This window comes from Octopus sinensis, linkage group LG10 (assembly GCF_006345805.1).
Source record: "Octopus sinensis linkage group LG10, ASM634580v1, whole genome shotgun sequence".
Taxonomy (NCBI): domain Eukaryota; kingdom Metazoa; phylum Mollusca; class Cephalopoda; order Octopoda; family Octopodidae; genus Octopus; species Octopus sinensis.
This window is the reverse complement of record NC_043006.1, coordinates 40,986,990-40,995,554: the sequence shown is the minus strand read 5'-3', so window position 1 is coordinate 40,995,554 and position 8,565 is coordinate 40,986,990.

The following is an 8,565-nucleotide window of genomic DNA, read 5'->3' as shown; positions in this document are numbered from 1 at the left end:
CAATAATAATAATAATAATAATAATAATATTAGTTATGATGATGATGATGATGATGATGATGATGATGATGATGATGTGGCATCTCAATGCGCTTACAATAACAGTGTTTGTAAGCGCACTAGGAATGATCAAACTGAAAATTATCTGAGCATGATCCTTGGCTTGCCATCCCTGCCAGAAATACAAAAACTTTACGTCACACGTATTGAGTGCATCATTGTGGTTGTAAGAACGATAATCTTCAATGTTTTTATTATTATTATTATTATTCATAAGTTTATTTGATTTTGTAAATAAATAATCTGGTGTGTTTATTTTAGTGACTTATTAATGTATACAGTGAATTTCTTTACCTTGGGTGTCGCGAAGACACTCGGCAATAAACAGAAACAAAACTGAAGGAAGTAAAACTCATAATAATAATAATAATAATAATAATAATAATAATAATAATAATAATAATAATAATAATAATAATGATAATAATAATAACAATAATAATAATAATAATAATCTCTTTTACTCTTTTACTTGCTTCAGTCATTTGACTGTGGCCATGCTGGAGCACCGCCTTTAGTAGAGCAAATCGACCCCATGACTTATTCCTTGTAAGCCTAGTACTTATTCTATCGGACTCTTTTGCTGAACCGCTAAATTACGGGGACGTAAACACACCAGCATCGGTTGTCAAGCGATGGTGGTGGGGACAAATTCAGTCACACAAACATATACACACACAAATACATATATATACATATATACGACGGGCTTCTTTCAGTTTCCATCTACCAAATCCACTCACATGGCTTTGGTCGGCCCGAGGTTATAGTAGAAGACACTTGCCCGAGGTGCAAAGGCAATAATGATAATGATAATAATAATAATAATAATAATAATAATAATAATAATAATAATAATAATAATAATAATAATAATATTCACCAAGTACTCCGAAAGTGGAAATGGCAAGACTCTATGGAATGCAACAGGGTAATATGAAAGTGATACCAGTGGTGATCGGAGCGTTGGACTCAATCCCATTCAAACTTCAAGACTTCTTAAGGCAACTGGAAATCCCATGCAAGGTCGATGTCTTGCAAAAAGCAGCCTTATTGGGCACAACGCACATCTTAAGGAAAGTATTATCTGTCTGAGGTCCTTGTTGTGACTTGACAGATGACTAAAGACTCCAGAGCATTTTTAACTACACTGTGTTACGGGAGGATAATACCAGTAATAATAATATTAATAATAATAATAATAATAATAATAATAATAATAATAATAATAATAATAACAAGAGCACTCATGGAACGCAAGCCTCCATCAAGGCAACACCAACGTTCTCTCAACGATTAGCCAGAGATGATTTTTAAAATGAGAATATCTGAAATAAACTCGACTGCTCTCAAAAACGAGAATACTAAAAATGAACCTGACCGGTCTCAAAAGACAGGAAAAATAATCCAGAAACCTTGTCCGGTACGGGATCGATCCCAAATTCTAATCAGTCCGTGCCAGTCACGAGGCCGAACATCTTTGATATTTTCATCTGAATCCATCTAGCGGTTCTTGAGATATCTTGTCCACGGACAAACAAACAAACAAACGCGACTGAAAACAATACTTCTGCCCTCGCTAAGGCGGACGTAATAATAATAATAATAATAATAATAATAATAATAATAATAATAATAAATAATAATAATAATTCAATCCACAAACATCTTAACTAGACCGACGGGACCGTACACTTTTGATGAATTAAGAGTTTAAGTTCAAAGAGATTATTTAATTTGATCATGAAGTAGACACTACTGTATACTGAAGCGATCCAGCCTCTTAAAATGTCTGTTTGTTCCTTCTCAAGCCATGTATGGCTCATTAAGCCGGTTTCCTTGGTGTATAGGTTCCCTACCTGGACGGGACGCTTGTCCGTCGCAGGTGAGCTGCAAGATGCAGGAGGAAAGAGTGAGAGAATGTTGTGGCGAAAGAGGCAGCAGAAGTTCGCCATTACCTTCTGCCGGGGCCGCGTGGAGCTTAGGTGTTTTCTCTCATAAGCACACACATCGTCCGGTCTGAGATTCGAACCCGCGATCCCTCGACCGCGAATCCGCTGCTCTAACCACTAGGCCATGTGCCACTATCTTAAAATATATAGCCTCTTAAAATTTGCGGCATTAAACACAACCAGCAAGTAACGAAGGCCGACCCCTTCTAAGGCTTTGGATTAATCCAAGTCTGTTGGTTTCAAACTTTGGCACAAGACCAACAAATTCGGCGGAGGTGTAAGACGATTACATCGACACCCTTCCTTCCCACCACCACCCTCCATTTATCAACTGCTAATTACTTTATAGACCCCGAAAAGATGTGAAGCAAAGTCGACCTCGGCAGAAATCGAACTCAGAATGTAAAGATGGACGAAATGCTGTTAAGTATTTTGCTCGGCGTGCTAACAGTTCTGCCAGCTCGCTGCCTTTATTAATTCAAGTATATTGATATCAGGTAATTATTTGGATATTAGATACTATAATTTTTTATTGATATCAGGTATTATAAATTGATACTAGATAAATAACCCACCCTTTCTATTAGTCTATCGCAAGGGGTGGAGATTGTTGTTGATAGATCTGCCGGGAATTGCACATGTTTGTACACCAAACATCACACTATCGAAGTTTTTTTTTTTCTCGCCATAGGACCCAAAGCGTTGAGGCTAGTTCAAAATGCAAAAGAATATGCATGAAAAAAAAACTAAAACAAAATGGCAAACTTACATGGAGTAAAAGTGTGAAATTAACAATAACAATAAAGCCACATTAATAAATAGATAACAATAATTAGAATAACAAGCGCAGTGAGCTGGCAAAATCGTTACCGCACCGGACAAAATGCTTAGCTGCAGTTTGTCCGTCTTCACGTTCTGAGTTCAAATTTCGCCGAGGTCGACTTTGCGTTTCATCTTTTCAGAGTCGATAAAATCGATAACAGTTGAGCACTAGGGTCGACGTAATCGATTTACTCGCTCCCTCGAAATCACTGGCCTTGTGCCAAAATTTGAAATCAATAATTTCAATAATAGCATGAGAACAATAAAACTACAACAATAAAGGAAACTTAAAATGTTGATGAAGACATAAGTTATAACAAACAAACACGACTGAAAATAATACCACTGCCTTCGCTAAGCGGAGGTAATAATAATAATAATAATAATAATAATAATAATAATAATAATAATAATTCAACCCACAAACATCTTAACTAGACCGACGGTCTGCGATCCACAACACTTACCAGCATGGACATACCACTTCAGGTGATGAGTTGCAAACCAGTTGATTAGCTCCCGCTAACGAGTGCTTTTCCTGATTACCTTAATACGCCAAGGATAAGTGTCTCCTTCCAAATCCTACCACTAACGTACAGCCGTGTAGTTAGTGAAGGATCTTTGGGAAGCACCAATTTCGTCACTCTCACCCAACCTTCATAAAACAGCTGCGTCTCCCTCTCCACACCTGTCCTTATTTTTCAAGTAGTACTCGAAAAACATCGGAGAAGGTTTGGCCTGCTAAATATTTCAGACTCTTCGACCACACAATTTCCTCTATCATAGCCACTACATAGAAGAAGACTAACCCTTCTTCTTTGTCAAAGGAAGATGCAGTGAGTTTATCTTCGGGATAAAGTTAATTGATAAACAGATCCATTCTGCACAATTATGGCAATTGTTTGACATAATCCCACGGATCAGCCATGTAAAGCAATGGATGAGTACGTGCCAGGCAGAATCATCCGCGAATTTCGGATAATTGGAGTTGTCTTACCAACCTACGTCCTCTCAGATAATGCAAGAAAAACAAAAGTTTCAACTTCACAAGATATAACTGTTTATCATACACTAATTGTTCATAATTCCCATATGAAGCTTCTCGGGAAAAGACAACTCACGTTCTCCTCGTTGACGATCAGAATCGCTCCAAGGATCTCGTTCATGCCTTCGATTCACTCTCTGTACTTTCTATTGACCGGACCGCAGTGTCTAGTATGTAGAGTACAGTGATTGCCTGGCAACATGGCAGGGTCCAAATATCTAACCATGTCTGATATTGCACTCGATCAAAGAGACGAGCTGCAGAAAGACATATTGCCAAACGGTACTCACATTCGTTCGCCATCGTCGTCGTCCAGGAATCTCTGAAGATGGAGCAGCCGTAGTTCGCATCTGCGCATCATCAGCCACAACACTCTAAGAATCCCTCTGGAGTGGTTATTAGCAACAATTGGGTCGTGTGGTCAGAGGAATCTGTTCTTCAGGAAAGGAAAGATCATAAATCCAATCTTGTTCAGTGTTTCCTGGACTAAAGCAAAACAAGCAAAATACATCACGAAGCGATATCGACAGAAACCATTTGTATCTTACCTTTCAGAGACAGTTTATGAGTGAGTTTATCCACCCTGCTCACAGTCCATTTATGAGTGAGTTTATCCACCCTGATCACAACCACCTCTTTCCAGTTTTTCTCTACCTGATTAGAGATCCTCTCAGAACGTTCACTGAAACGGCAGCAGTCACCATCCCCAATGGAGTCGCATCAACCAGAATTCAAGTTACAAACCAGCACATTAATGCGTGCTTTTTCCTTTGCCTCTTGATGCTCTTCTAGTATGAGCCGACCATATCGGTTCCTAATGTAATCGACGGCATGATGGTAACGTAGTCCGCGTATGCAGACACGGCACTTTAGTGTCCCAGTTCGAGCAGGATGCATTTTGATGTCTCCAGTCTCTACAACAAGGCTTCGAAAGTCAAAACATATAGAAGAGACGGGAAGGGGTATCCTTGCTGGACCGAATGCATTTGGTTCTGATGGGTGATTACAGAGTTTGGTAACTAAGAAGATGCTGCTGTAGGTTGAGACAATCATACCTCTGAAAGCAGAACTGAAATCAACTGTACCTAAGGGATACTCCTGGTAGAGATGATTGACCCTACCTATCTTTTATACTGATTTAAATTGATCAGAGCGAGATATGATGTCAACATGCTCTATAATAAATCGAATAAGATGAAGATTGTTGCGTCTTTGACTATATTCACCTCAAAACCACAAAGTGATGGAAAATAAGAAGATTGATAAAATTGACCCTTTTACTTCTCTGGTACAAAACCAATAAAAGGCAAAGACGATTTCAGAGGAATTTAAATTCAGAATGATAAAAATAACTGCAGCAAAAATGAAAAAGAACAACAAAATTTAATGCTTTTCATAAGGTCGGTTTGACGAGAGAATCAACGCTGTACTGTGTGGTTACCATAACAAACTACTTCTGGAAGACATGGCAAGCGCCAGTTTCATGCAAATGTTACACGCAAACCTTGAACTTTTTGAAGATGTTGAAGATGTCGTGATGCTGAGATAAGAAAATGCTTACAGATAAGGAGGTAAGGACAAAGATCACCAAATCTTTATATTAGACATATGTTGTTATTATTACTATTGTTGTTGTTATTGTTGTGGTTGCTTCTGTTGCTTCAGTCACGACCATTACGTCCTCTCGAGGAACCTCCAATTTTCAAAGCGGTAAGGATATAATTTGAAGGTGGTTTGGCAACTACTTGAAGCGGATCAAATTACCGAATAGAGACTCTGTCGTTGGTTCAAAAAATAAAAACGATACTTTTTGCCCTGCAAACAAATAAAGGACATTGTTTAAAGATCTCTCGAACAAGAACTGTCAGAAATACTTTCCACATGTGAAAGTATTTAGAATATAGCTTACCTTGAACGTTTCCATATTATTTGACAAAATTTCAAACATTTATCCTCGTTTATCACAGAGGTTTGGTTCAAAAAGAATAACACAGTGATAAATGAATTTCCAAGCACATTGTGAATGGGACGAATGGTTCATTGACACCAGACTTGCGGCCCACAACAGTGAAACATCTACTGTCGTGTATTTTCTTGATCTTATCAACCTTTTCCTCGAGAGAATACACTCATCTTTCTCATTTGTTAGGATCAGGCGCTTTCGTATTTTTTTCTTTTCCCTGGTCGCATTTTGATAGCTACGAAAAAGTAAAACTGTAAATAAAGTACGCAGCCTCGTAGTTCGGTAATGCAAGCACAAGAACTTGTCAGTGCATTCTGGAAAGTTGAGTACCGTGGGTAGTCGCTGGTGAGCGACCTTGTGATACAAGAAGAATATTCGATCGATCGCCGATCCGCGTTATCACAGACCAATCCGTGATAAGCGTAACATGGTTCACAATTGAGCGTACTGCATTATCTTGAATCAGTGATGAATGAATCAGTGATAAATGAGGCTATATGCAATACAAAAAACATTATGACCACAAGTCTAATCTACTGAGATATTTTTCTTGAAAATATCTGAATCAAATCCAACTCTTTATTACATAAATGTGTATTTCATATTTAGATTATCAATTATTATCATCTTCCGGTGTTACACGGCGGCTTTTTTCTTTCTGGCGTGAATCTCCGATTCCAACCATTTCCGTATGAAACTATTGTCCTTCGAGGCGCCGGGAATGTTTCTTTTTCTTTTTCTTTTTTCTTTTTTTTTTACCTAATACGAGCATCAAACATCTACTGTGTGTTCTATATTTTTCTATTAGCAAATCTTACTTCCGGAGGGGTGGGGTATCTTTTCTAAACTTACCGTGTCTCTGTATGATAAAAAAAAAATTTATGAACAGAATTTATGCCTCTCTAAGCCGCTAAACGACTAACAAAGCATTTTTGTAAAGTATATATAAGTGCAGCCGAGATTTTTTTATCTACATATATCTTGTCCGTTTTCTTTTCCGTCTTAAAAAAATGTTTTCGAGTAAAAATTGGGATACGTCTTCGAGGTTGAAGCGTCCTCATCGTATGGAAATATGAGCTACGGCAGGCCTCTAAGCAAGAGCGAAAAACTCTACAACCGTTGACGATGTTAAGTTCCAAACAAACGTTCGGCCTTATCTCCCTTGATTGCTTAGCCTGGAAATAACCTTAACTAATTCTTAATAGTTTTTACTAGTTACAGTAACAAGATTGTGCTTATTTCTGATGCTGAAATTTTAGAAATAATCAAAACCACATTTGTTTTCTTAACTTGGATCTATAATAATTAATTGGGTTGTTTTTGTGTGGTTGCTCGGTCACCTAGAAATAGCAACCATTTTTTTTTTCAAACGCACGTAATGAAATATTCTGAAAAGAAAGGACGTGTTCTCTCGTATATATTATATCTAGGGAAAAGGTTAAATGATAACAAGGCATATTCAACAGAGGCTGGCAAAGGCAAAACAATCCAACACTTATACAGTGGCCTCGGTTCAGGCTAAAGAATTTCAGCATAATAATAATAATAATAATAATAATAATAATAATAATAATAATAATAATGATGATGATGATGATGATGATGATGATGATGATGATGATGATAATAATAATAATAATAATAATCAGACGGTTAATCGTAATGGGTATACTGGGCTTCGTTTATTTTACACCGCTGTCACTTTTTTTGGCATACACTGTTCTCCCACTCAATAATGATAATAATTAGAATAATAATAGTAGTAACAACAACAACAACAACAATAATAATAATAATAAAATAATAATAATAATAATAATAATAATAATAATAATAATAATAATAATAATAATAATAATAATAATAATAATAATAATAATAATAATGATAATAATAATAGTTTCAAATTTTGGTACTAGGCCAGGAGATTTACGGGAATAGTTAAGTCTATTATATTTACCCCAGTACTCAACTGGTACTTATTTTATCGACCCCAAAAAGATGAAAGGCAAATGCGACCTCTGTGGCATTTGAACTTAGAACGTAAAGACGGACGAAATGCCAATAAGCATTTTGCTCGGCGTGCTAACGATTCTGCCAGCAAAACGTCAAGAATTTTAGACGGAGTGGGGTTAGCTAATTATATCCCTCTAGTACTTGACGAGTAATCTACCTCAATTTCTGTTTTTATATAATGATGCCATATTTTTTTATTCAGTCGACTCCTGTACATATGTAAAACATACTGTTTGGACAAGAATTAAAGCCATGAGTCTGAGTGGACGTTTTGAAATCAGAACGTAATAAGATGCAACTAAATAGTGCAAAGTATTCGATCTGGTGTTCAACACTGTTTTAACCACTTCACCGGCTATAATAATAATAATATAATAATAATAATAATAATAATAATAATAATAATAATAATAATAATAATAATAATAATAATAATAATAATAATAATAATAATAATACAATAACAATAATAATAATAATAATAATAATAATAATAATAATAATAATAATAATAATTTATCATGTACATTGTTTTGTCTTGGTATAAAAGATGGGCTACAGCAAATATTCTGCTCAATACCACAGATTTGCTTGTCAGTTGTTTGACTTTAACCAGTTGAGCATGTCTCTCAGTGGCTGACGATATGTGCATCTCTGATCACGAGCAGAAGTAGTGGGGGAGCATCATAGCCATGTGTTGAGAGGGA